The following is a 22,667-nucleotide window of genomic DNA, read 5'->3' as shown; positions in this document are numbered from 1 at the left end:
GCATAAGGAGACCTCGAGAGGCTACGAGAGAGAGGTAGAGAGAAGGATACCCCTCCAAGAGATTGTGAGGAAGAGCTTGAAAGAGAGCTTGAGAGAGAGAGAGAGAGAGAGAGAGAGAGAGAGAGAGAGAGAGAGAGAGAGAGAGAGAGAGAGAGAGAGAGAGAGAGAGAGAGAGAGAGTCACCCCGAGATGCTGCAAGGAAGAGAATTAGTTCAATTTCCTCTATCTCGATCCTCGACTTAACCATATTCTCTTACACTCTCCCATCTTGAATCTATTCTACCTTCTTAATCTCTTGAGTCTACTTGCGGACGATGGCCTCCAAGCGAAGAATGTCGCGTGCGGATGACAATCCTGCAACCAGCAACAAGGCTTCCGGCAAAGGCATCACTGTCAATCCAATAGCGGTTCCGGTCGTAAGTAATTTTCAAATTGATAGATGCTTGGCTTTGATTCTCGTAAGAGATACGTTAGGCCCCATACTACGATGCATGAGTATAGGTCATGGGAAATGATAAAATTCATCTCACCTACTCGAAAGATGGAGTTTGTGAAGTGCATATATCAAGGGAAGATAATTGCACCTAGTTAGATATGACTTATTTGCTGGTAGAGAAATTACAAGGAAGAATTAATCAAGGGTTATGAATGGCATAGTCGTCAAAAGAACGACATTAAAAGATTGTGCATACAAGTGCTAGATTATAGTATAGTCAAGGGTTACAAATAGCATAATTACGAAAAGAATATGACATTGAGAATCATGAATAGAAAGTACTAGTTTAAAGTTTAAATACTTCAAAAGTACTTAGCCTGAGAGCCCAAATATTAAGAAAAACTAGATTCTAGTTCAATGCAAGGCTTGTTGGAGTCTAATTATTTGAGATCATCTCACACTTATCTTATCAAGTATTTACACGTTATGCCTATAACATATTTTGATATATGAGGATAATTTCCTATTTGCCTCATGACTTGACTAAGAGCTAGTACAAGAAATTAATCATAAGGGTTAAAACTAAGATGTCTTGAGATCCGTTGGATAATGATGACTCTTGCCAATCCAAATTTAGGGTTGGGTTATCAATCAAGGTAAGTAACCTATAGAACTTATATCATGAAAAGTGTTTGAACCCTTAACATATGGCCTAGCCGAAGGAAGGAAGTGTTAAGAAACATTTTTGCATAGTATTGCTCTTAGATCCCAAGGGGGAGAGCAAATATACGATGGAAATGTTATATCGTCTATTCTTGCATTGGTTGGAAAGAATGCAATTGGTTTTGTTGGTTGATCGAATAACATCCTAAATGCTTTTACATTCAACTGGTTGTTAGTTGTTGTTTGGATGATTATTCCAAGTGCTTGTGATTTATGGTAAATGCATGGCAAGGGTCTGTGATGACAAGTTGCCATGGGAATAAATAAATATTTTCTTGGAGAATGATATTAGGGTTGAATGCCTTGTTTGTGCTTGATTCTTAAAGGATTCAATTAAGGAAGGATATATTGCATGTGCGGATCACCTCCATGATCGCACTACGGATTAACTCGAGAGGGCACTGCTCGATTCATGGGCCGAAGGTCGAGTGGTGACAAGGCCAACCATGGGAATGATGTTTCGCTCCTAGACAGCTTGCGGGTTAGTTGGAGCTTTGGACACCCCTTGCTAGGTCTAGAATGGAGTTGAAGACTTCCGTGGACATCAACATCTGGGCATGTTGGGAGATCCTATTCTAGACAAAGGATTGAGTTTGTGGTGCCATGTGAATTGGACTAGTTACTTCTGCAGGGCAGAAGGGATACTTCTGTTGGACAGAAGCGATACATAATTTCTCCTGTATAGGCGGGAGACAAAGATTAACTTGAAGATAAGTTAAGGAACTTGTTTGAACTTGTTTGTTAATAGATTGCTTTGCTCTGTTTTCGTGTTTGTTCTATAAGTTATGCGAACGAACTCTGTTCCCTAAAAGGCTTAATTAATGAAGGTGACTTTAAGTGTCACACATAAATGTGGTATGACATAATTAGAAAACTAAAACTATTAAGGGAAGTGGGTGGGCGGAACCCCCGACGGGTGCATCCTATGGCAGGGTGGTCCCAGAGAACTGGGAGGCTTCTCACAAGTTTTTATTGTCATTCAACCTTTAGGTATTGTTAGGTTAGAACTCAATTCATGCCGTATTAGCGGACCGGAATGGGACTATGCCCTATGGGCAGAGAGGTTGAACAGAGCGTCCCTCTCATTTCCCATTCTCTTTGAACCAAGTGCGGCATGGGTATGCTTCGGATTGGGCATCTCTGCGGAAAGTAGGATGTCCAATACCTGATGCTAGAATGCTAATAGGAGACCTTGACAACTAGGAACCCAAATTTCAAGTCGATCTTAGTGGGTTCGGTCGTGAACGTTCCGTTGCGAGGCGGATTCGGGAAACCCTAGGCAAAATCCGGAACATTCCGTGGGAGTGTCGGGCAGCGACGTTTAGATTTGTTTCTCAATAGACCGCTAAAAGAGTGCTTGGAAAGCTGATGGGCGGGCACCTCACATTCTATTATGAAAAAATGGTTAAAAATGTTTGAAAAATGGTTCCAAACGTTTGAAATAATCTTAATGCATATAAGAAATAATAAAGTCAAAAATCCAAAACATAGGATTCAATGGAAAAGTAGAGGTTTATCGATTTCTATGGGTTTTTAAATGTTGTTCATATGGAATGAGAATGTATATGTTGATGGAGCATAGTCCATATTAATCAAATAAATCAAAATAATATTGTAATTTACATTCAAAAAATAAGAAAAAATATGAAAAAAATATTTTTTGGAGAGAAAAAATAAGGAAAATTAGTTTTGGTGCATATAATATTATCAATAATTAGGAGTGTATTCATGGATGTATAATGAGGGTAGGGAATGAGATAGCATTAGTCTACTACTATTTATGTGTGAAAAATGTGTATTTACTGTTTATTTACATGGAAAAGCAATTACAAAACTCTCTACACCTATGGACGAAAGCACTATCTAAATGGTAGGGGGGAGAGGGGGGAAGGGTTGAAAAGGTATACAATTGAATGATTACTTATTTCTTTGCATTATATGGCATATAGGTTGCGATTTATGTAAGCTTAGAGAGGAATAATAGCACATGTTAGCCCAATACTATCAGTGGCAATGCTACATTACATTAGATTAAAGCATGTAAAGAATGATTTTGCACATCACTTTGGTTTTTTGTTGAAATTTTTTGAGCACAATATGGCTTAATAATTTTGTGTAAAGCATGATACTAGAGCAAATCTCCTAGATGTGTAGCACTTTTCTGCTAAACCATTGACCCATGTTTGGAGAAAGAGACTCCTAGCTATAGGAGGATAGCGCAGGTTCTTTGGGGAAAGATTGTGTGAGGATATAAATATCTCCTGGATCATATAGTATTAAGAGAGGACTATGCCTAATTTTTCTATATGTTGTAGATGATGTACTTGGTGAGTCATAAGGGCCACAACAATTAGCTGGGGGACGCCTTTTGTATGTGCGTATCGAGGTGAAGTAGTCACCTAACTGTGGGAAGCTCCCTTTTCTTGGAGTTGAGAAGGGCAATTCGTTGGATCATGATTCAAAAAATTTACCTACAAATGCGATAGTTAGAAGAGTCCATGGCCGTGAGGCTGTGCAAGGTTGTTTGCTGTGTCTAGAGCCCACGACTAGAGTTGATAGAGCCAGTGGTGGGCCCATTTTTAGTCTTGACACTAAGTTTGATTTGCTGAAAAAGAATCATACATGTGGCTTAGTTTCCTTTCCTTGATGGAAAGAATGCCTTGCCATGCAAGTGAGTATACAAGTTGGAGAGTATATTTGGTCGCCATAAGTTAACATATAAGGCTAGTTTCATTGCTAGGGATTTTAAGCGAGAAAAGGGAGTTGACTTTGATGAAATATTCTCTCTTGTGGTTAAAATAACTACCCTACACTTGGTATTGACCTTGGTTGCATAAACAGAATTGTACTAAATGGATGTAAAAATCATGGAAACTTGCAAGAGAATATCTATATGTAGTAGCCTAAGGGCTTTGAGAAAAAGGGCAAGGAACACTTACTATGAAAATTAAGAAAGAGTCTTTATGGACTTCAGTACATAGGGAATGGTATCATAAGTTTGATGCCTTTATGCATTCATAGGGTTACTCCTGTAGTGATATGGATTAGTGTTTTAATACAAAGAAGGCCTATCATGGTGGCCTTATCATTTTCGTGCTATATATTAATGATATGTTGATTACTGGAAGTGCTCATACTCAACTGGATACTTTAAAGACTGGGATTAAGAATAGCTTCAAGATGAAGAACATAAGACATGCCTCTCATATAGTTGTTATACATATTATATACAATTGCTCTAAAAGATTCCTCTACTTGTCACAAAAGGAGTACATTCATAAGGTCCTTGAGTGGTTCCATATGCATGGAGATTGATTAATCAAGTGTACAATTGTAGTAACTTCCTTAGCTCAAAAGTATTGTGGTAAGCTTATCTCTCTAAGCATACTACGAACTCAGTCTTGGATTGTCCTATTCATGTACTCACTTATAACATTTTGGGGTGGGGTATATGGGGTGGTCAATTGACACTTAATACCCCCTCTCATCCAAAATTGCTCAAAGCCTTTAGATGCATACTCACCCCCATTGTTAGATCGTAGGCATTTCAGCATCTACCTAGACTAGTTCTAAACAAAAGTAAGCCAATGCTGAAATATAGCCAAGACCTTTGATGTATGCTTTATGGGATAGGCCTAGACCTTATGCGAGTAATCATCAATGATAGTAATGAAATACTTCATGCCACCTAAAGACTTGTAGGGCATAGGTCTACAAACATCAAAATGAACAAGAGCAAGAGGCTCACCCATGCACGTAATGCTAGACTTCTTATGCGAATTATGAGTTTACCTGCTATAAAGACAATGATCACAAGGATCAAAATACTTATAGTTAAGGGGAAAAAAATACTGTAAACAGGTAAGCATTTTCTTTCCCTTTAATGACATGTATCCAAGGTGGCGATGCGATAATAATACATATAGTACTACAACCACTACCAAAACATGGTCGATAGACACATATACAAGTAAGTAATAAAGTGTGCCAAACTTGGAACCTCGTGTCAGAACAAGATTCCCATGGATAAGCTTCCATGAGGTTTCTATTAACCTCTTCACTCAAGAAAGCACCATCTACATCCTACAATTTCAGCCCATCAGTAGGCATCTTTGCACACATAGTAGTCTAGAATGTATTTCATGACTCAAGCAACATAACTAGCAAGAACAAGGGAGGAAGCTTATCCTTAAATTCAATTTCCTATGAAGATAAGCGGTTGAAAATAGAACGAGAAAAATTAACTCTAATTATGAAACTGACTCTCATTATGAAGATAATTGTTATTATTAATGAGGTATTATATGCCAATTCACGGAAGAAAAACTTGGGAGACCCTCCCAAGACTAGCTTATTAAGATTATGTTTGTAGTATAGAAAAACAAAAAGAACTAGCCTAGTGGATAGTCACTTGGTAGTTAAGTGCAAATGACACTGTCGGGATGGGTGACCTCTTGAGAAGATTTTCCTACAAGAAGCTAGTGGGAGCTTCTCATGCGTAACCAATGGCGCTGAAAAAGCCTTTGTAGCCCATTGCCAAGTATGCCAAGGTCTATGCCTTGGTCGCCGCCTTGGTCATGAGCCTTGGGGTGATGCCCCCTGATGATGAGACATGTGGTACTTGCCCATATATTCATTAAATTGGTATCCTCTCACTACGAAAATGGAGCCGCTCCTTAACGTCATCAATGACGTTGTCAAAAATGCTAAAAGAAAGCTTTCTCTCTTTATCATCGATGATGTCATTAAAAAAGCTAAAAATCAAATGTCCTCTCTTTACCCCAACCCCCCCGACGGTTACACATAGACACAACAACGACCCGTGCAGAAGTCTCTTTGCTGGTTGACGTGACGAATCTCTGCTGCAACTAGCCAAACCTCTCTCTCTCTCTCTCTCTCTTCGCACCTATGTGAGAGCACTGCTCGAATCCATCAGTTTTTTCCATGGCTCCCAAGAGATGTCGAGATGCTGAGCGAGGTCACGCTCAAAGAGCTCCCCAACACGAAGAAGTGGCCATTGCTAAGGGAACTCAATTCGATATTGAAGCACAAGTGGAAGTTAACCTTGAACCCATTCAACCCGAAGGACTCGTTTTCCCACAACAAACTGTGGTTGCAGCCATAAACCATAATCACGATGGATGGTCGAACGGAGATAATCAGGTTGGTACATAAGAAAAGGATCACAATTAGTTAGAACTTAAACTTATAAAAGCATGTTAGTATTATCAATTGCTTTTTAGGAAGGAACACAAAAACTGACAAAGAGTATAGATTCTATGCATCGTATACAAGTGTGTTAAAATTGTTTTATGGTTATGACTGCTTTTGGATTTGTGAATGATGAATTATGTTTCTTATGCTTTCGGGCTTGCACAGCCGGATGAGTTGTGGATTGTAGTGATTCGAGACATTGAGATCCCCAACCCAATGCTCCTTAACACTTTCAGAGTGTGGAATAACTCACATGTGGGTGGGGGTCCTATGCTCCCAATGGAGATATGTGTTTTTACTTTTTGATCACTCGAGCACCTGAGAGGGCAAAGGGCCGAGTGGTAAGTGCCCATGTTATGTAGGACGGATCCGGAGGCTCAGGGAAGCTCAGAGGGGCTCTGAGCCAGTAAATTCCCTATTGACCGTGGATGGAGTGTAATCTGTTGAGATTTTTGCAATCACACCTACTTCAATCTCTTTAGATGGAGCAGTAAGGGCTCAAGACAAGAATCCCATAAGCACAATAGGAGGATGTGCTGCCTAGACTTTCCTATAAAGCATTGTACTTGCTTGTCACTTTAATATATGATGAATGCAATATCATGATGCTTTTCCATTTTAGTTAGTATCTTGTTCATTGTTAGTCTTATACACAAGATTGTGTTTATGAGTCCAAGCTTCCATCTTGGAACCTAATTCACTTGTGTAATAGGTCATCTTTGTCTATGTCATCATGATCTTAATCTTCATATTCCATCCACCATAGCATCTGCCATGCTCTAGATCCTGCATCTTTTTACACGATCACATACAACCCAATCCTGAGGGATTGGAAGGTTCTGGACGGTGTCTTTCTGCGGCGGAAAGACAATTTTGTACCACTTTGGAGAGTGATGATTTTGGATATTATTATGAAATATAGTATCTGATTTTTTGAATTGTTTGTTATGTGCTAAAGATTGAGTTTAACAAACCCAGTTTAACAAAGTAATAAAAGGAAGCTGATTTTATATGTCCAAATAGTGTGGTAGTATGCTTTGCTAATTAGAAAACTAAGCAAACCCCATCGAGGAAAGTGGGAGGCTTTGATCCTGGCGATTGGATGCCTATGGTTGGGTGGACCCAATAAGTCACCTAACTTTGTGACACTAGATAGAGTTGATTAAATCGTGACCCTCCCAATATCGGTAGGATTAGTTACTAGCTCTAACACCGTTTTAGGGGACTAGAGCTGAGATTTTACCTTATGGATAGGGGGATCAAGTTACACTCTCCTCTGTCTCTCACTCTCTTTGAACCAAGTGCAGTGTTAACCTCACTCCTGTCTTTGATTGATTACAAAGTGGTCTTTCTTAAATGGGCATTAAATTGCTATTAGGGGTGACTTGTTCATGCTTCCCCTGTGAAGTAGAATTGAGATTCCCATGTTCAACTAAATCCAAGGATTCCCATGCGGAGACGGGGTGGTGATGTGCATGGATATGAATTTCAATTGACTACTAAGAGAACTCGTCCGAGTCTGTTGGAGGAGGCACCTCACATTAATCTAGCTCCTTCTATGAGTTGTCCAAGCAATCCATTCTCTAGGATGTGGACTATATCATCCACCCAATACAATGTGAGGTCTCCTCTAAAAAATTCTCATTCATTGGACATTTTAAAAAGATGTGCATCTAGTAGGTCATCAATGATGCCCTATCTAGCCACTTCCCTTGTGGGTATGCAGGACATGTGATTAGCCATATAGTATTGTTTGCCTTTGCGTACTATCATAGAGAAGTAAAATTCCAAAAGTAGAAGCAACCATCAAGCAATGCATCCTGTTGTGCATGGCTTGTTCACAAGATAGAGCAATGCTTGATGGTCCATAAAAAAGGTAAAAGGTGTCACTAGAAGATAGTATCTAAATTTATTTATGGCAAACACTATGGCTAACCCTTCTCTCTCTATTGTGAAATAGTTCATTTCCATATCAGTGAGTTGACTACTAGCAAAACTCACTAGATAATCAAGGTTATGCTCAAGAGGTTGGCATAACACTGCCCCCACAACAAACTTTGATGCATCAATGTGCATATGGAAGGTAATGGACCAATTTAGGGCTCTTAAGACAGGGGTCGAAGTTAGAGCATGTTTAAGACTTTCATGGCTTGTTGACATTCTTTGATCCACTAAAATACTATCAACAACTTGTACAAAGGTCTAACAATTAATGCATAGTTCAGAACAAACTGTTGGTAGTACCCTATGTGGCCTAAGAAGCATTGAACTCCCTTGAAGTTGGTTAGAGAGTAAAGGTCTACAATTACCCTAACTTTAGAGAAGTCTGTGGCTATCCCATTCCTCGACACAATATGCTTTTAAATACACCCATGCTTCACCAAAAATTGGCACTTTAAGGGGTTCAATGAGAGATTATATTGGCTACATTGTTCAAAGACTATTCATAGATTTTCTAAGTGCTCTTTCCAGTTGGTGTGGACAAACAAGTCATCGATGAATACTTTCAACCATTTTCTAAGCATGTCCTTGAAGATGGCACACATGAGGTGTTGGAAGGTAGCAAGGCAGCCCAAATGGCATGATTATGTAGGCAAAACCCCCCCATTTGGTGGTGAATGCCATTTTCTTGTGTCTATCATTCAAATGGACTTGAACTTGGTTATAGCTGGAGAAGCCATCCAAAAAACTATAGCCTTCCTTTCTTGCCACTCTCTCTAGCATGTGCTTAGTGTATGGTAAGAGATAGTTGTCTCTCTTTGTAGGTAGCTGTGCTAACCTTCTTATAGTTCATGCATGCTTGAATATTTCCATTCTTTTTCCTAACTACTACTATGGGTGATACCGAGTCCATGTGCTCTATCTCTTAAACGAATCATGCCTTAAGTAGCTAATTAATCTCTTCTTTCATTGCATGTGTGTGCTTAGAATTCATCGCATATGGTTGTTGCTTCATTAGTACTGTATTAGGGGTCACATGAATGTTATGAGTCACGATAATTGAATCTATTCCTTTTAGCTCATCTAAGGACTGTGCAAACAAGTCAGAGAATTTCCTTAAGATATTTATGAGATCATTCTCCTCCTTCTTAGTTGGGTTGTTTGCTATGCACATAGGTTGAGGCATATCCTCTTCCCTCACCAAGTTGACTTCCTTAACTTTGGATGGTCCTTTAATGGGTTCACTTACCTGCCCTTTCCGCTTGGCTCCTACTAACACCACTATTCAATCACCCTTCTTCAACTTTGTGAAGTGCATGTTTTGGGGTTTCTTTTGTCATTTAGCTTCCGAAGACTTTGACTATTTTCCTCTGATGTCCTTTAGCCTCTTGTGCCTTAAGTGGACTGGGAGGTCCACCTTGGTGTGCTTAGTCTCAGGTGGTGGTTGAGGTATTTCAGGGTCACTATAAGAGCTCAACTTTGACTCAGAGTTGCACTCACAATCCTCTCACTAGAAGAGGATGTCTCCCAAGTTGGTCGTAGCTCTAAGGCTAACTCTACTCCAAATAATGGTGTGGAGCAAGGCTAAACTAATCTAGTTTGCTCATAATCTACCACCTCTAGGAATTCTAGCTAAGCTCAATCACAATCTACCTTGGCAACTCCTTTGTTCATTCTAAACGTGTTGACCTCTCAAGGTTTAATGTCTGCTCTAATTTGCTCAATCACTCTTCCATCCATGTCATATTCTATGGTCTCTATTTGCTCTTTGCTTCCCTCACTGATGGGGCCACAGTCTTTGTACTCATCCTAAAAAATCTCATACTCAGATTGAGCATCATTTTCAAGGTTCCTATTCTCAAACTTTTTCTCACTTGTCATGAGAGTCCAATTGTATGAAAGGTTCAAGTTGTGCACCTTAGTCACATCACCACTCCTTGCTTTCCATGAGATCCTTGAGGGGCTTTAGGCTTCCAAAATTGGGTTGCCACCCAGCTCACTTGACATGTACTCAAGGATTTTCTTGGAGTTCCAATTTGTTAGTTGGGACATGATAAGTGATTGGTGTTGGTTGGTTGATGGAACTCTTGGCCATCATGCACAAGAGCACTGTGGATAGGTTAGAAGTTATGGTGTTGTTGGATTTGTTATAGCTGAGTTTACAACTTGCCTATATTCATCATCATCCTTCGAGAATGGGAGATCAATGGTTGCCAATATATGTGTCCAGTACCACTCATCCTTAGGACAAGGAATGTACTTTGTTAAAGGTCCATACTTGCTTCTAGCCTTTGAATCACTCTTTAGCATGGTAGAGATGGCATCTAGGTCCACTGATGAGGTTTTCCAAGTGTCCATCTCTACTCGAACTACTTTGAATCTATTGTCTAAGAATATGATGCCATTATCCCAATCCTCCATCACTCCAGCATTTCTCATCCAAGGTCTACCTATAGTAGGATATCATAATCCACTCCCTTCATGACTATGAAGTTCATGGATAATTGGATTCTTGCTATCTTCAAAGGCCAATCCTTTAGGAATCCAAAATGTCTAATCTTCATTCCATTCACTAGAGTGACATTGAACCATGTAGTTTCTATTGTTGGGTTTTTCCAAGCTTGCAAGACTACATGGCTAAGTATACTAACTTCTACTCATGCGTTTACTATCCCCTTTTGCATAGCATCTCCTAGGGAAACGGTAGATAAGACTGCATGCATCTTAGTGCCTTCCCAAAAGGCATTCACTTGTGAAGACTTAGACATTAGATTTATTTTTAGGCTTGGTATATGTGTCATGGTGTCATGATCATGCAAGTTGTATAGCTCAATTTGTTCTACCCATCATTTCAACTCTTGCCATAGTGCGGGGTTTTGCCTAATCAATTCTCCTAGTAACAATGTCACATGAGTTAATATTAGTGTGGTTAGCAAATTGCCAACTGTCTTTCCCTCCTATGCTTCATGGGATTCCTACCAATTCCCTTGGGTAGCCAATCTATTCATGGCCTCCATGCTTTGCCTATGTGGCTGTGCATGTGGTGATGCTACCTCTCCTTCTCTCAAGTATGTGGGAGAGACTGGTGGGCTCATGGTTTAGAGTTCATTGATCTCATCCTCAATGATGGGTTTAGCATCTCGCAAGTGATCATGTGCTTCCTTTATCCATTCCTTGACCTTATCCATAGCCTTTACTTGCTGGTAGGGGTCAGGGTACTCTCCAACTACTTTGGTTTGGGTGATAAAGGTTCTTGGTTTCAAGGAGACTTTGGTTGTTTTGAAGAACTAGCAACAACCTGGGGTTGCTGCTTATCAACACTTGAGGGCTTTATCTCATCTATCCTTGGACTTTTTGTTTCAGTTGGAGAAACCTCACATGGAAGTGGCCGCTTTGGCTCTAGCTTTTCCTCCATGCTTGATGACCTTTTAGACACTACTAGTTCCTAGTGTGGATTAGCAACAACTTCAAGTGGTTGTTCTTTTGGAATTATGGGATCAAGTGTCATAGGAACTAGCTCATTAGTCACACCAAATTATTTGGTGTTGTCTCCTCAAATGTCTTAGTCCATAACCAAGATCTATGTGTGGGTGTCTTTTGCTTTCTCTTGGATTTAGATGGGACTTGGTCTATGGTCACTAGAGGTGGCTTTGCGGGTGGTTTTGGTAACCAAATCCAACAATTTCTTGCATAAAAACCTTGAGCATGGAGCAACGCTTTGGACACCCATCATGGCCTTATGCTAGCTCTCCATCGATGCTTCTGATTACTTGCCCTAAATATCTTTCCCCTTCTAGATGCAATTCTATTCCCAATAGCTTGAGAAGCTGTGGTAGTGTTTCTAGTAGCTGTGATTTTTTGTTTGGTTCTAGGAGGGTTCTTACTAAGTGGTTCTCTCTTGTTCTTGTGTGCCTTGATTAGTTCATTAAGAACTCTATGGTTTTCCTCTCTAGGAATTTGATTTGACTCTGAGACAAGCTTCTTGCCCTTCTCTAGAGAAGAGACAAGGTCCTCTTTGCTAAAAATAGTGACTATCTCCATGTCAGGTAAGCTTAGGTGTATACGATGTGCTTCATAGTCCACAATGCATGTGGTTGCACGCTTGAAAGGTATTCCAAGCAAGACTTCCTTTTCCATATCTTCTCGATTTGGAAGCACATAAAACATTATGGGCATGCTTTCAGTCTCAATAGTCAAGAGAATTTTTCATGGTCCTAAGAGGAAATAGGCTAATCCTCCATACGGCTTGATAGTTGTATTGGTCATGATGAGTTTAGGTTTTCCCGCCCTTAGTCCATACCTCATAGGTAAAGATGTTGTAATTTGAACCTTCGTCTATGAGAGCATCAATGATGAGCTCTCGCTTGGTAGTTAGTTTGACCCTAAGATATGTAAGAGGAATTAACTCTTCATCTTTTGGTTCAGTGTTTGTGGCTTGGATCTTTTGGATATTAGGCATGGTAGACATGGTTAGGGTACTACATGAAACCTTGCATGTTGGACAATTATGATACTTGTGAGTGATGCTGCACTCAATGCATCTAAGGTCAACCCTTGGAAATTTATCTATCACCATCCGATCTGCTAGCTATGGCCTAGGCTCTTGTGTTGCTAGCTCTGGCAACATGTGAATGGATAGATGGATGGGAATGTTTGCTTGTTTTTGTTGACTCATTAGCTTTAAGGACTTCGACACCTAAGGTCAAGTCCTTTATGAGGCACGCTCGGGGGGTTCACTATATATATATTCTCTATATAATGTGCGTTCATGGCCTATTTATAAATATCCTAATTTGTGAATTTTTCTTGAATAAAACACAAACCTTTTCTATTCAATCTGTAAGTAATCCCTTTATATGATACCCTTCTGTATGTAAATAATGTATAAAAATGGTGTTTTAAAAACCCCTTATTTTGAACTCACATTATATATATATATATTCATGAATGACCCCCCTCCCCCCCGCCCCCCCGAGGAGGCATGCCAATGAAGTGTAAGGCTCTTAATAGCCAAATGACAAACTCTTCAACTTTTCTTGCAATGGTCTTGTGTGGTTCTTGGTGTGGGTGTTCTTGTTCAACTCTCTAGGCTTGTTAATTCTTCTTGGATTTTGCAGCTTCATTTATTGGAGTTCCTATCCTTCAAATTTGTCTCTCCTTGGTCAATTGGTCTTATGATCTTGCACTAAGTGCAAGTGGTGAAATTATGGGCTCAGTGGTTGGCTTCTCCTCTCAATTGCTGTGGTCTTGGCACTTTATTTGAATGGGGTTCAAAATTATTCAAAGGGGGCTTTGGACTTGTGGTATCTTGATTAATAATATTTTACTCATCGGGCCCTCACAATGATTGGAATGGTGCATATGATGATGGCAGCTTGGTTGGATGATTTCCTCCCTAATGACTTGTAGCGTGTCCTATATGTAGATGTGAAAGTGGCTATTGTGGTTGTGCACTATGATCTTAAATGACCTAAGATAATGTCAGCCCAATGTGTGTTGCCAAGGTTGCCTAGGTGCTATGTGCAATGTATGCCAGGTCATTGCAATATGACAAGGTGGTTACTTAGTTTAACAAGCTCCTTGTTGAGTTCTTAAGTCATTAATATATTTACTTCAAATTCTTGACTTCAAAACCTACAAGTTATCAAGACACCTTGCAACACTTTCATTCAAAAACTCACAAGAGTGAGGTGTGCAAAATCAAGCTTTCCTTTCCAATGCAACGTGCATGGGTGCAAGCAATTCCTCAAAGTATCAGAACCATGTCATGCTAACATTATGGCAAGTAAGAACGACACTTTGATGCAAATACTTAAAGCAAGGGGTTCAAATTTAGAATGTGAGTAAGAAAAGTATGAGTGAGCCTTGAGGCATTTTGTGTGTGTAAGTGGGAGTGTGAGTGAGTGAGTATGAGTGAGGGATAAGTGAAGTGTGAGTGTGAGTGAAAGATAAGTGAGATGTGAGTGTTATGGGTATGAGTGAGTGAGTATAGGTATGAGTTTGAGTGATTATGTGAATGAGGATGAGTGAGTGGGTATGAGTGAGGGATGAGTATGAGAGAATGAGTGTGTGAGTGAGGAATGAGTGGGAAAGGATGAGAGAGTGAGAGTATGAGTGAGATAGGTATGAGTGAGTGAGTATAGGTATAAGTGTGAGTGAGTGAGTGTGAATGAGGATGAGTGAGTGGGTATGAGTGAGGGTTGAGTATAAGAGAATGAGTGAGTGTGAGTGAGGGATGAGTGGGTAGGGTGTATGATTGAAGTAATGGTACCTCTATCTCTTCTTCGTCTTCTCCTATCTCTTCTCCCTTCACCCCTTCTCTTCTACCTTCTTCTAATACTTCTTCCACCATTAGATGAACTGTAAGCTTTCCAAGAAGACACAAAAATTAATAGCATATGCGCAACCTTGCCACACAAGAAATCCAACAAGGAAAGTACGACTTTGCATTTTGTGTTTGAGATTTGATCTTTGAGTTTTTGTGTGTTTTTTTAAAAGTTTGTGTTTTGTGTTTTTTCCTACCCTAACAATGGCTATCTTCATAATCTCAATCCAATGAACCGGTTCCTTTCAATTTGGTTTCCTAACCTAGCCGCATGGGTTTCAGAATGCTAGCCACAAACGCGGACGATCAGAACCCCATCAATCCTATCCATGCCCATGCACAAGCCTCCTATTATTCCACATAGTAGGAGTGTGAGAATCTTGGCAATTGTACCGTCCTAGATCCCGGCAATGGAACCAAAATGTTGAGCCTAACACACCAACAATTAGGACTTTGGACAAACTTCTATTGTTTCAGAAGACTACAACTTACTTCGGTGATAATCTCTCACCTTGTCTCTCAACACTCCACTCTAACTAACCAAGCATCCTCCTCTCCAACCCAAGAATGCAAGAACACAAGAGTAGCTCGAGTTATAGTGAACTCACCTAACTTACCTTCTTGTGTTTGATGACTTGGAGGCTCGAAGATGATTCCACAATCACGATCAATACGATCCAATGTCATCACTCTTTCGCATCCACAACCAAGCACACCAACAAGTTAAAGAGCTAGTAGAGAAGACAAGAAAAGCAAGAAAATGTGAAAGAGATTAACCTTCCCTCAATTTAGTACCTTGCTCAACACACCTTTCACTCTCTCCCTCTCAGTTACTCTCAACACAATGGAAGCAATATGATAGAATGGAAAGTTAGAATAGAAAGCTTGAGTAGTCATACTGGTAGAGTTTTCGTATCATGGATGTGCCTAAAGGGTGAATACAACCGAGACCTCCCACCCTTACATAGGCCAAGAATTAGGATTAGGGTTAGGGTTTGTGCCCCTTTTGCATTTTGCATTTAGGGTTTGCATCCTCTCTTGGGCATCCTACCCACTTTATGGGCCCTAGGCCGGTCAATAATCATTGCATGCTTCAACCTTAGCCTAATTAGACCAAGGCTAAGATATTCTAATTACAAATACATGTGCGCAATCCATGCAGCAGTTGCAGGTGTGACAAATATAATTGAGAGGGATAGATATAATGTGCATGAAAGTGAGCATGACTCTCACAAAGTAATACATCCATGATAATGTGGTGATGTCCATTGCTGACACTTGCGCTTTCTATAGAATTTTGAAAATACCATTAACACTCATCCTACAATTGTGTTCTTGTTGTAAGAAAGGATGCCTAAAGGCTTGTGATCAGCCAGTTTGATGAGCCACTAAGTGGGTTGCATGCCTGGATCTTTCATCATCACATTTGTCATGATATTCACTAAAGATCTTCCATCTATCAATGCGCTTGCAATGAAGCAGCCTTCTATCCAGATGCCAGTCTCTGGAGAGTGTCAAGATCTAGGAATGCATTAGCCACCACCACTTTTTTCACATGCTTTGGGGTCTTATTGTTTTAGGTAATAGTTGTACGATTGGCAATCCTTAGGCCATGTCTTTGCATGAGAATGCTTTTGAATCTCTTTTTGCAATAGTAGTAGCTGGGAGATTGCACCAACAGTTGTTAGAATGTCAAATTAGAGTGAAAGATATCCAAGTCCTTCACCAAGTCATACTCCTTCATAGGGTCCATGGGATTTTCCAACTGGCTAGGGAATGGGGCCCAATACCCACTTTCATTCTTCCCCTTTCTTCAAGTAAGAGCTGTATCACCACTTTGTCTATCACTGGAGGTGCATTCATTTCTTTTGTATCGTGGTCCTCTGGTTTTGCGTCCTAGAATGTCTTTGTAACCTTTTGTGGCACTGGGCTTTCGTGCATTGTATTGTTCTATCCTATACTGCTTTGTGGCTTTGTTGCAAGCTTGAACTTGAAAACTTTTATAGGTGGAACATTCTCTTTTGGAACTATTGGTTCTCTTTTCTTGGCACGTGTAACTATAGCTAACTCCAATTCTACCAAATTGGAGGCAAGTTCTTAATTCTTGTGTTGGTTATTTGTGGCATTAGCCTTGAGATGGTAGCCTTGAGACGGGGGGATGGACTAGGACAATCTTTAGTAGTATGGCCTTCTCCTTTTTGCATCAGCTACAAAGGGTCTTGTAATACATGTATATTCTAGAATTTGGGAAATTTGGGGAGATGTGAGCCTTCTCTCCTCATCTGTAGCATTCCACTTCTTATCTTTGTCCTATCTTCCTCTATAACTTTGGCCAAGGATCCTCCTTGGACAAAAAGTAGGACCAAACTCTATAGGTTTTGGGCCAATATGATGGGTTGTCATCATAGATTCTAAAAGCAGGTTGAACCTTGCTTCCTCATATTTTTTTCTTCTTTCATACATCTCCTTTTGAGAGCAGATAACCTCTGTGTGGTTCTTTCTTAGGCAGTATGAATAGAAGGCTCCAGGGATCTTTAGCTTTTAGGTACATTAAGTGGCTAAATGTCCCACTTAATGGAACTTTTTGCACCATGTATTTGATTGCATCACATATCTTCTGCCTCCTGTAGTATTGGATATACTAGTGGTATTCACTTTCAGTGTCTACAACTGTTCTATAATCACATCCCAGCTCTTTCTTGATACTTATACAAGTTGAATTGGACAAATAGTCCTTCAAACTTTCTCCTTCTAGAGTACTCATAGTAGGGTTTTGAAAAGTCTTTGTAATAACTGCATAGACTGGTTGGGTTGGTCCAAGGGGTCTTCTATTTTGATTCTGATTTAGATCTCCTATTAAGACTATTGGTTGTTGCTGGTTCTAGTTGGTAGGGTTCCACTATTCTTATTGAGTTGCCATTGGGGAAACTATTGGAGGCCATTGTTGTACTATCATTTGAGGCATTGATGTCTGTGACCATTATGGATTCAGTGCATTGTACTACAATACTATTTGCATTTGAGGGTAGGGGTAGGGAATAGTCCCTGGGATGTACACTACAGAAGGTCTATAGAAGGTATCGAAACAATATAGCTCAAATCAAAACCAACTCAAATCACCAAAAACCATCTAACACACTCTCAATCATTCTTCAAGCCACTCATTCACGATCATAACCTCTCAAATACAAAGAAAACATATTAAAATTGACCCATTAGAACCAAATAGACACACCACAGAACCAATCAAAACATCATAACTCAACTAAAAAGCATCATGAGCTCCTCAAGACTACTCAATCCATTCCAAAACACTTCAAAGCACTTCCAAACCTTCCAAAAACCAATCAATCAACTATAAAATCAAACAAAAACCACCCAAAAATCCAACAAAAACTAGCTAAAAATATAGTCATTTTAGCATTCAATAGAGCCTTCATACACAAAGAAGTCTTTCCTCCTCTTTAGATAGTTGGTTGGTAATCCCTTCTCAAAAACCCACCATCTAAGTGCCTCCCTTGAATCCAATGTAATGATTTTGGGTCACCTCTCCTTCTTTATTGCAAGAACTTCCTACAACCAATCCACTTTCTCCAAACTTAGTTTGATATCTATCAATTAGCCTATTCACTTGCATTATCTCTAATGTGCCAGGGTCCCACATGTCTCTCCATCCTATCGATGCCTTTATCACTAATGGATGTAGTTGCTTGAAGGCTATAATCTACTACCACATAATACTATGACAATGAACAATCTCTATATCCCAACTCATCACCACTCCACTTCAATCTCTCAATCATCCTTTTACATACCTCCATAATTTTTAATTCTGATTGTTTTAATTTGACCTTTACATGATTGCATGTCAATGCATCCTAGATACTCTAGTCTTTCCAAAGAAAGCCACTTACTTTGCTTTTAGTTATCCACTATCTAAGTATTATTGCCCATCAAAATGTTGATCTCTTGAGAGTAACTAAAAAATAAGAGCCCCTAATTTCTCATCAAGTGAATCTAAACCTATCGTCCTTTATCATGCTTGCTACTAGCATCTTCCAAACACAAGAGGCTCTAGGTAATGCATACATTCATATGCATATTACATGTGACTGTGTGAAAGTAAAGGCCCATTCCAAACAACTATAATTCTATTACTAGTGACAAAGAATCATAATGGTATAAGTCTAGGCACCTTGAAATGTACTACTCATAAAGAATCGTAATGGTATAAAGTCTAGCACTTTCACATATGTTAGTGATAAAGAATTGCAATGGTGTTAGTGAATATCCAAAGTCTATCGGTATTGTAAATATCCAAAGAATGGTATTAGTGATAAAGAATTGTAGTGGTAATAGTGAATATCCAAAGTCCGTTGGCCTTCTTTGACAATATCAAGTTTTTGGTTCTACTACTTGAGGATGCCTATTGACATATTATGGATAGGATTTAAGAGACTTGGACAAGGTAAGCATGTTAGTTGAGTTAGCACAAAGTCCTTTTCCATCTCAACTTTCAAAAGTATGTGAGATATTTTGTCAATGCATGAGTGTTGATGTAGCATGTTAGCATGTACACATATGAGAGCATGATACACGTGTGCAATTCCAAATACCTACAAATGTGTTAATCCCATAATTTTGTTGATAGGGAAAGGACATGTTCAATATTCCTTAAAGGACTAATATTGGTCCTCATGGGATAAAGGAGGTTGTGGATGCATGTAGTTGCATGTACGGGCTAAATCTTATATATCTACCTTACGCATGTATATAGACTATGATGGGAGTCACACCCCCTTCATGTGTTGCAAGCAAAGGGAAGAATTTTCACTACCTTGAAAACATAAAGCTATTGAGGCATGCACATAATCATAATGAAGCATTTTTGCAAAAAGCTTACTTGACAATGAGGGGGCAATAGAGTGACACTAAAGGATGCATTGTTTAAATGTTTATGAAAATGATATAGAAATTATGAATTGTTTGACTCACATAAAAATTTACTTAGTATATTATCATTTGTGTACGTACTTAAGTATCTTTAAACAATGTAGCATTATTTGTGGAGTGTGCCATATGTTGCATGTGTCTAGGTTTTCTATTTTTGAGAACATCCCTTTGTTGACATAAATGTGAAGCAAGCAAGGTGTAGCCTCATGAGATTCACAATGTTGCTAATCATGGAGTTCACAGTTGATGGGCCTAGCCAGCAAAGCCAACTAGGCCAACTAGTATATTTTTAAATATGAAAAATTTATTCAATTATTCTTGCCTTGACATTTTAGTAGTGGATTGTAGGTTATGTTGAAACATGCTACAAATAAGTTAACAATGAGATAATATATTTCAATTATTTTTGTTTCACAAATATGAAAATGCTTTTATGATATTTAGGATGTGCAAGTCTTAAAATGTTTGAAAAGAAATATGTTTTCAAAGGAATAGCTTTTAAGCATGTAAAAAGATGAATTTGACCATTTTACTTTTAGTGCCTTCCTTGAAGAACAAGTCTTTTAATCAATTGTAACACAAATGACCATATTTTAATACTATTCTTGTGAAATGATAGATATGATGAAGCTACCGCACAAAACATAGATATAGATTCTCATAAAACCTAATGCAAAGTATATAAGTTAAATTAATGCATACAAAATGGAGAAAAATAATACACAATAATACACAATCTTCCCCATGACAAGAGCCATGGTTTACCATCCATATAGTTACATACGTACTTATACATCATATATTTCTATGTAGTAGATCAATGAAAAGTTAAAAGATCATTTCATAGTCAAATCATATTACCTTGTATGTTATCTAGCATATGTTGTGTAGTATTGAACTATCCTAATGGAAGCTATAAGTTAGAAACATCATAATTTCTTGATATGATATCTCACCTTATGCTTATGGATGTACTCAAATCGAGTAGAATGATCTTGATCTTCAAGTTAGAGGAAGTAGAATTGCCAAATTCATAATTTCATAAAATTTCATGTCAAAACATTGCTTTTCTAGAAACATATTACTTTTTAAATAGTCAAAGACTTGCATATCGTGAATGTCATAAAATTGGCTTTCGTATATGTTTCTTACTTTTGAATGATAACAAAAGATATGTTATCTCATGGTCACTTATTTGTATCTCAAGCATATTCAATATAACATGTAGTCCACCACTAAAACAATTAAAGTGAGAATACTCACATAAAATTTTCATATTAAAGTTTATGTTTATAATATTATTTATTAAATTTTTTGTCATATTTTAAAGCAATGTTTTCTAGTTTCTCAACTCTTGTTCAAAAAATGGTCTAGCTATTTGAATTTCTTTAGTTTGTAATTCCTTATGTTAGCTTTTATTTGTTTGAATTTACAAAGCAAATGATTGTTCGTCACTATAAAGTACATCAAGTTTCTACTATTTTAAGTGTAGTTTCATGGCATACATCTACTAGTAATATTAGGTAGCTATAAGCATAAAATAGAACATATGAATGCTCAAGCTAATATATTAAATAAATAAAAATATTTGTTAGTAATGTGATCATAATTACATGTGTGTTAACAAGAGAATAAACAAAGCCAACTATAAATTAATCAATTCAGCAGTAGAAATGGAATGTTCGAGATTCACCCCTTTTTATAATTTTGTATTGAAAATCAAAGTCCATAAACGTACAAAGCTTTCCATGAACGAGTGAGTGGGAGTGAGAGAGAAAAGAGTACAAGTGGAAGCAAGAGCAAGAGCTATGGAGGTTTGAACTCAAGAGAACAAGACCAATGTGTGGGAACTCGAACAATCACAATATTTGACATATCTTTCCTTTATTATTTTATCATAGCAAAGAATAAGGAATAAAGATGACAATGATGGGTAGCTACCACCTAAAGTGTATAGGTTGTCAACACTGAGTACAAGGTAAATATAGGTGGCTAGGCACAAGTGGCCTTTAATCCCTAACAACCTCCCATTTAAAGGAGAATGTGCTTAGGGTGTGGAGAAAAAAATAAAATATAGACACATGAGTACAACTAGACAAGACATAATCCATCCTATACCCATCATCTATAATATTTCATTAGGAGACTTTTAGTGAGCAGATCAGCATGATTCTCATTTGTAGAGATCTTGAAAAGCTCTATGTGCTTGTGCTCAAACACCTCTTTGATGAAGTGATAATGCACCTCAATGTACTTGACCTTCTCATGAAAGACTCGATTATATGCCAAGTGGATGGTACTCATAGAATCTAAATGCAAGGTAGGAATCATAGAAGTAATACCAAGTTTTGGAATTAGATGACCTAACCATAGGGTCTCCTTGCAAGCCTCAGTTAGCTACAATGTACTCAACGTTGGTGGGAGACAAGACAATGTATTTCTATAACCTAGACATCCAAGCAACAACACCTCCAGTAAGGTAAAGACATAACCAAAGGTGGACTTCCTACTATCTGCATGTCCAATATAATCTAAGTTAGTGTAACCCATGACTCTAGTGTCCTGACCACCATAGAAAATGCACAAGTCTACATTGTCCTTAAGGTATCTAATGATATGCTTCATAGCATCCCAATATTTTTGACTATTGTCGCCATGTAACGAGCCACAATCCCCACTGCAAATGCTATTTTAGATCTATTGCGGCTATCATGGCATATATCAATCTATCCATTGTAGATACATATGAAACCTTGGCTATCTTGGCCTTCTTATGATCTAAGTAGAGAAAATCTACCTGAGTGACCTTTACATGGAAAGGTAAAGTGGTACTAATGGGCTTACCACCATGTATATGGAACCACTCCAGGATCTTGCGAACGTACTCCTTCTCTGACAAGTAGAGGAGTCCCTTGGAGAAATTACATGCAATAAACATTCCAAGGATATGAGAAGCATACTCCTTGTCCTTCATCTCAATGCTCTTTTTGAGTTGAATCTTCAAAGCATCTAGTTCATAATGAGCACTCCTAGTAATCAATATAACATTAGCATAGAGTAGTTGAATAATAAGGC

The sequence above is a fragment of the Lygodium microphyllum genome, chromosome 15 (genome assembly GCF_053477565.2).
Source record: "Lygodium microphyllum isolate KBCC chromosome 15, Lygodium_microphyllum_v1.1.10, whole genome shotgun sequence".
Taxonomy (NCBI): Eukaryota; Viridiplantae; Streptophyta; class Polypodiopsida; order Schizaeales; family Lygodiaceae; genus Lygodium; species Lygodium microphyllum.
This window is presented reverse-complemented; position numbering follows the sequence as displayed.